This window comes from Phocoena phocoena, chromosome 2, assembly GCF_963924675.1.
Source record: "Phocoena phocoena chromosome 2, mPhoPho1.1, whole genome shotgun sequence".
Taxonomy (NCBI): domain Eukaryota; kingdom Metazoa; phylum Chordata; class Mammalia; order Artiodactyla; family Phocoenidae; genus Phocoena; species Phocoena phocoena.
The window spans coordinates 2,648,903-2,656,204 of NC_089220.1; positions in this window are offsets into that span (position 1 = coordinate 2,648,903).

Genomic DNA, 7,302 nt, shown 5'->3' on the forward strand with positions numbered 1-7,302 from the left:
GTGGGTCTCAATGAGAAGAGGGAGAGAGCAGTGTGGACTAGAGAGTGGAGAAAGCTTCACCGGAAACATCCAAAATTCTGATGCCCACCAGGAAGGACAGAATGTGGAGAAGAGGAATTCCCTGGCAATCCGCACTTCCACTGCACGGTGCACGGATTTGATCCCTGGTCAGGGAACTACGATCCCGCAAGCTGCATGGCCAAAAAAAAAAGTGTGTGGAAAAGAAACAGTAAAGACACTGTACTAGAAGAACAGTGGACCGATCCAGACGTAGGAATAAGCTCACTGTGTCGAGGTGGTGGAGAAACATGTCCCCCGGCTGGATAGCCACAGCTTCCACAGCACTCAGAACATCAGCTACACAACACCTCCTATCTGTTCTGCACTGACACCCACACCTCTTGAAAATTTGGATTCAAAGCTTCCCTCAATAAAGGGAAGCATGTTATATATCATCACACAGCGTGTTATACTTTAAAGTGTTCATTCACCCATTTAATCCTTACCCTACAAACTTTTACAAGGTTTTGGAAGTCCCAGCCACGGCAATCAGAGAAGAAAAAGAAATAAAAGGAATACAAATTGGAAAAGAAGTAAAACTGTCACTGTCTGCAGATGACATGAGACTATACATAGAAAATCCTAAAGATGACACCAGAAAACTACTAGAACTAATCAATGAATCTGGTAAGGTTGCAGGATACAAAATTAATGCTCAGAAATCTCTTTCATTCCTACGCACTAACAGTGAAAGATCAGAAAGAGAAATTGAGGGAAGAATCCCATTTACCATCACAACAAAAAGAATAATATACCTGGGAATAAACCTACCTGAGGAGACAAAAGACCTGTACTCAGAAAACTATAAAACACTGATGAAAGAAATCAAAGATGACGTAAACACCATGTTCTTGGATTGGAAGAATCAATATTGTGATAACGACTATACTACCCAAAGCAATCTACAGATTCAGTGCAATCCCTATCAAATTACCAATGGCATTCTTCACAGAATTAGAACAAAAAATTTTACCATTTGTATGGAAACAAAAAAGACCCCGAAGAGGAAAGCAATCTTGAGAAAGAAAAGCAGAGCTGGAGGAATCAGGCTCTCCAACTTCAAACTATACTACAAAGCTACAGTAATCAGGACAAGTATGGTACTGGCACAAAAACAGAAATATTGATCAATGGTACAGGATAGAAAGCCCAGAGATAAACCCACGAACATATGGTCACCTAATTTAGGACAAAGGAGGCAAGAACATACAGTGGAGAAAAGACAGCCTCTTCAATAAGTGTGCTGGGAAAACTGCACAGCTACATGTAAAAGAATGAAATTAGAACACTACCTAACACCACACACAAAAATAAACTCCAAATGGATTAAAGACCTAAATGTAAGACCAGACACGATAAAACTCTTAGAGGAAAACATAGGAAAAACACACTTTGACATAAACCACAGCAAGATCTTTTTTGATCCACCTCCTAGAGTAAAGGAAATAAAAACAAAAATAAACAAATGAAATGGGACTTAATTAAATTTAAAAGCTTTTGCCCAGCAAAGGAAACCATAAACAAGACGAAAAGAAAACGCTCAGAATGGGAGAAAATATTTGCAAACAAAGGAACAGACAAAGGATTAATCTCCAAAATAGACAAACAGCTCATGGAGCTCAATATCAAAAAAACAACCAACCCAATTGAAAAATGGGCAGAACTAAACAGACATCTCTCCAAGGAGGACATACAGATGGCCAAGGGGCACATGAAAGGATGCTCAACGTCACTAATTATTAGTGAAATGCAAATCAGAACTACAATGAGGGGACTTCCCTGGTGGCACAGTGGCTAAGAATCCGCCTCCCAATGCAGGGGACACAGGCTCGATCCCTGTCCTGGAAGATTCCACATGCCACGGAGCAACTAAGCCCATGTGCTTGGTTGAGCACTGCACTCTAGAGCCCATGCACCACAACTACTGAAGCCTGCATGCCCTAGAGCCCATGCACTGCAACTACTGCGCCGGTGTGCCTTGAGCCCATGCTCCACAGCAAGAGAAACCACTGCGATGAGAAGCCTGCGCACCACAACAAAGAGTAGCCCCCGCTCAGCAACTAGAGAAAGCCCCTTTGCAGCAACGAAGACCCAACTCAGCCAAAAAAAACCAAACAAACAAAAACTACAATGAGGTATCACCTCACACCGGTCAGAATGGCCGTCATCAAAAAACCTACAGGGCTTCCCTGGTGGCACAGTGGTTAAGAGTCCTCCTGCCAACGCAGGGGACACGGGTTCGATCCTTGGTCCAGGAAGACCTCACATGCTGCAGAGCAACTAAGCCCATGCGCCACAACTACTGAGCCTGCGCCCTAGAGCCTGCAAGCCACAACTACTGAAGCCCGCGCACCTAGAGCCCGTGCTCCACAAGAGAAGCCACCACAACGAGAAGCCCGTGCACCGCAACAAAGAGCAGCCCCGCTCGCCGCAACCAGAGAAAGCCCGTGGGCAGCAGCAAAGACCCAACTCAGCCAAAAATAAATAAATTTATTTTTTAAAAGTCTACAAACAATAAATGCTGGAGAGGGTGTGGAGCAAAGGGAACCCTCTTGCACTGTTGGCGGGAATGTAAATTGATACAGCCACTGTGGAGAACAGTATGGAGATTCCCTAAAAAACTAGAAATAGAACTACCATATGACCCAGCAATCCCACTACTGAGCATATACCCTGAGAAAACCATAACTCAAAAGGACACACGTACCCCAACTGGTTCATTGCAGCACTGTTTACAATAGCCAGGATATGGAAACAACCTAAATGTCCACAGACAGATGAATGGATAAAGAAGATGTGGCACACACATACAATGGAGTATCACTCAGCCATAAAAAGGAATGAAGCTGGGTCATTTGTAGAGATGTGGATGGACCTAGAGTCTGTTATACAGAGTGAAGTAAGCCAGAAAGAGAAAAACAAATATTGTTTATTAACACATATATGTGGAAACTAGAAAAATGGTACAGATGAACCTATTTGCAGGGCAGGAACAGAGACGTAGAGAATGGACATGTGGACACAGGAGGGGAAGGGGTGGGTGGGACGAACTGGGAGGTTAGAATTGACATAAATACACTAACAAGCATAAAACAGACAGCTAGTGGGAACTTGCCATAAAGCACAGGAAGCTCAGCTCGGTGCTCTGTGATGACCTGGATGGGTGGGAGGGAGGTCCAAGAGGGAGGGGATACATGTATACATATAGCTGATTCACTTCAGCGTACAGCAGAAACTAACACAACGTTGTAAAGCAATTATATTCTAATAAAAAAAACAACTTTTACATAAGCTACTGAGGGCCAGAGGGTCACAAGACTTGCTCAAGACCACACGGGCAAGACCTGAATCTAGGCCGTTGCCCTTCAAGTCCTCAGCCCTTTCCAAAGGACTCTCTATCACATCCCCACCCCCTGCTTCTCTTTCTCCACACATCCTCTTCCTCTCCTGTTGATGGCCATCTCTGCCTGGTCCCCTCCACCACTGGTCTGTAAGCCCAAGAGCAGAGGCCACATCCACCTCATTTACCCCTGTAGCCCCTGGAACCTAGAAAAGGGTCAGGCACATTGGAGGCACTAGGTATTAATTAATTAATTTTTTTATAAATTTATTTGTTTTATTTATTTATGTATTTTCGGCTGCATTGGGACTTCATTGCTGTGTGCGGTCTTTCTCTAACTGCAGCGAGCAGGGGCTACTCTTCATTGCAGTGTGTGGGCTTCTCACTGCGGTGGCTTCTTTTGTTGTGGAGCACGGGCTCTAGGTGTGCGGGCTTCAGTAGTTGTGGCTCGTGGGTTCTAGAGCACAGGCTCAGCAGCTGTGGCGCATGGGATGGGCCTAGTTGCTCCACAGCATATGGAATCCTCCTGGACCAGGGCTCGAACCCGTGTCCCCTACATTGGCAGGCGGACTCTCAACCACTGCGCCACCAGGGAAGTCCCACACTAAGTATTTATTGAATAAATGAATGAGTTATAAAAAAGGAAAATCTGCAAGGAAGGAGTGAGTTCAAGAATGGAAAAGAAACGGAATTTCATCTTTTCTCCAATATGGCCCCAGTTCAACGCTGGAATAAACATCCTCTAGGTCATTTTCAGACTCCTATTTCATTTGACAGTCATGATAGACGAAACACACAGTGAAGCAGGCAGGGTAACTCACAAACACCTTTCCTAGAGGTAAGTAAACAGTAATAAGTCCCTCTGTGATGGTTAAGAACATTAATAAACCCTCTTTTAGCAGAAGGTGAAGCTCTGGAAGGTTCAGAAATTTGCCCAGGGTCATATAATTTTAAGTGAAATTTTGACGGTGAATGTTGATCTGTCCATACAGCAGCATACTTCATAAATTTACAACTTTGTAAGGTCAAGACTGCCTTGGCTAAAAGATATCCATGCTCCCCAATCTTTGGTTTGTACAAGTACTCCAGAGGGGTGGGCAAAACCCACATGACCCCGAAATCAAATGAAAATGAAACGGCTATCAGGCAAACACAAGCGAGGACAGCCACAATCAGACACCTTGGGAAAGCACGTAGATCATTTTAAGGAGGACGCTAAAGGCAAAATAACAATGAAAGTAGCAACAGTGGTAACAGTAAACACTATTACTTAACGGAAACTGTTTTAGCACACGAACTCATTAAATCCTCACAAAAAACCTCAGGAGGCTGGCACCACTGTTATCTCTACTTTACAGGCGAGAAATGTTCTCATTTCAACAGCTCCTCTCCACCTTCAAGCAGAAGGGCATCACAGGAGCAGGAAAAGATGTATTTCCTTGATGGGTGTGTGCACACAAACACTGATGTACCATAATTTACGTGATGTTTTTAAAATAAAATTTTATTGTTATAAAAGTTATAAATGTTCGCTATCAAAAACGTAGCAATATAGAAAAGTACAGAGAATGAAATAAATGCCACTCATAATCCCATCGTAGAGACATGTTACATATATAGATAGGGTATAGCTACATGTGTGTAAACACACACAGGGTTTTTCACTTAATAAATCATGAGCATTTGCCATGTCATTAAATACTTCCCTAGAATAAGATTTTTAGTGACCATATAAAAAAACTGCAGAGAACACGCTATAGTCATAAACCAAGAGAACATGCTATATTCATAAACCAAGATTTTCTCAAAGTGTTTTAATTTCCACTTTAGCTGATGAGATCTCCTAGGAAGCAAGCAGAGGTACGAAGCACTTCACAAATGTCAGCGGATATTAATTCCTCCTTTAAAAGTCTTTTTCCTGGGGCTTCCCTGGTGGCACAGTGGTTGAGAGTCCGCCTGCCGATGCAGGGGACACGGGTTCGTGCCCCAGTCCGGGAAGATCCCACATGCCGCGGAGCGGCTGGGCCCATAAGCCATGGCCGCTGAGCCTGCGTGTCCGGAGCCTGTGCTCCGCGACGGGAGAGGCCACAACAGTGAGAGGCCCACGTACCGCAAAGAAAAAAGAAAAAAAAAAAAAAGTCTTTTTTCTCAAAGTAGCCCTGTCAAATTATGACATTTAGATTTCAAAAACTCATTCCCTTGAACTGATACTATTCACTGAGAGTTCCATAATCTCTACACAGAAGGGGCTTTGAGGTTGCAGTCTGGTTAGAAGGGGGCAGAGGACTTGCCTTGGAACTGCACTTGTAAAGCAGGCACACTAGTCTCACTTAGAAAATATGTTTATTTGAAATGGCGTAGGCAGTATTAGAGGATAATATGGAAGGTCAGAGTCTCTGGAACCATCTCCTTGGCACAATCAGTGATCATACAATCAAAAGCAATTTCAAATGTGTAAGAAGGGAGTGCAGGACTCGCTGGCCAAACTCCATTAAAAACTATCATAATTCTGTAACAGGTAACAGACAGCATAATCAAATTTTGGATCAAAATTATTTAAGCTGAAACCCTAGCATTCATCCATGATTTCTCCCTCTCCCTCACCCCTACAGTAATCCCTCACCTTGTTCCATCAGCTCTATGTCCTAACCTACCTCACAGCCGGCCTCTTCTCACCAACTCTGTGGCCATGCCTGAGACAAATCCAGTACACCTCTCATGTGGACCACGGCATTGTTCTTGTAACAACTGCTCTCCTGCTTCTACACCTGTCCCTGGAATCCGGATTCATACAGAGCAGTCAGAATAAGCTCTCTGACTTCAACAAAATTAAAAACTTTTGTGCTCTGAAGGACATCATCAAGAAAAGTAAAAAGACAACCCACAGAATGAGAGAAAATACTTGTTAATCATACATCTGACAAAGGACTTGTATCCAGAATATATGAGAAATGCTTAAAACTTAATAATTAAAAGGTTTTTTGTTGTTGTTGTTTTGTTGTTTTTTTTTTTTTGCGGTACGCGGGCCTCTCACTGTTGTGGCCTCTCCCATTGCGGAGCACAGGCTCTGGACGCGCAGGCTCAGCGGCCATGGCTCATGGGCCCAGCCGCTCTGCGGCATGTGGGATCTTCCCAGACCAGGGCACGAACCCATGTCCCCTGCATCGGCAGGCACACTCTCAACCACTGCGCCACCAGGGAAGCCCAAAAGGTAATTTTTAAGTGGGCAGCAGATCTGAATAGACATTTCTCCTCGGAAGACATACAAATGGCCAATAAGCACATGAAAAGATGCTCAGTATCATTAATCATCAGGGAAAATGCAAAACAAAACCACAAGATATCACTTCACACTCACTAGGATGGCTATAATCAAAAAGACAGATAAGTGTTAACAAGGATGTGGAGAAACACATACATTGTTGGAACATTGCTGGAACCCTCATACATTGATGGTAGAAAATAAAATGCGGCAGTCACTGGCAGTTCCTCAAAAGGTTAAACATACAGTTACCATATGACCCAGCAATTCTACTCCTAGTTATATACCTAAGAGAAATGAAAACGTATGTCTACACAAAAACTTGTATACAGAATTTCATATTACTATTCATAAAAGCCAAAAAGTAAAACAACCCAACTGTCATCAACTGATGAATGGATAAACAAAACATTGTATATCCACGTAACTATTATTCAGCAATAAAAAGGAATGAAGTACTGATATATGCTACAATATGATGAACCTTGAAAACATTATGCTAAGTGAAAGAAGCCAGACACGAAGGACCACACATTTGCATGATTCCATTTATATGAAATAGCAAATGGCCAGAATAAGCAAATCTACAGACAGAAAGCACAGCAATGACTGCCTGAAGCCGAGAGAAGAGAGTGGGGGT